Consider the following 236-nt stretch of genomic DNA (forward strand, 5'->3'; position numbering starts at 1 on the left):
AGATTACTGTATAGCAGATTAAAAAACTAAAAAAAAAGTGTATATGCAAATGAACATGAGGTCTCACAGAGACTTGAACTCGGATCACTGGATTCAGAGTCCAGAGTGCTAACCATTACACCATGAGACCTACGGCGATGTCGGCTGAAGATATAAGTAGAATATGCTGATTAACGCTGATTTAGTGGGCATCAGGTGCAAAACTACAAAGTGATTAGATTACCTGCTTAGCAGGT

The 236-nt window shown here is 39.4% G+C and overlaps 1 non-coding gene across 1 annotated transcript; it reads right to left on the minus strand.

The window, feature by feature from the left end:
- Window positions 1-58: 58 nt before the first annotated feature.
- Trnaq-cug (transfer RNA glutamine (anticodon CUG)) lies at window positions 59-130 on the minus strand. Its single transcript has one exon. It is a non-coding gene; the product is annotated as a tRNA-Gln (tRNA).
- Window positions 131-236: the final 106 nt, after the last annotated feature.

The sequence above is a fragment of the Octopus bimaculoides genome, unplaced genomic scaffold (assembly GCF_001194135.2).
Source record: "Octopus bimaculoides isolate UCB-OBI-ISO-001 unplaced genomic scaffold, ASM119413v2 Scaffold_283521, whole genome shotgun sequence".
NCBI lineage: Eukaryota > Metazoa > Mollusca > Cephalopoda > Octopoda > Octopodidae > Octopus > Octopus bimaculoides.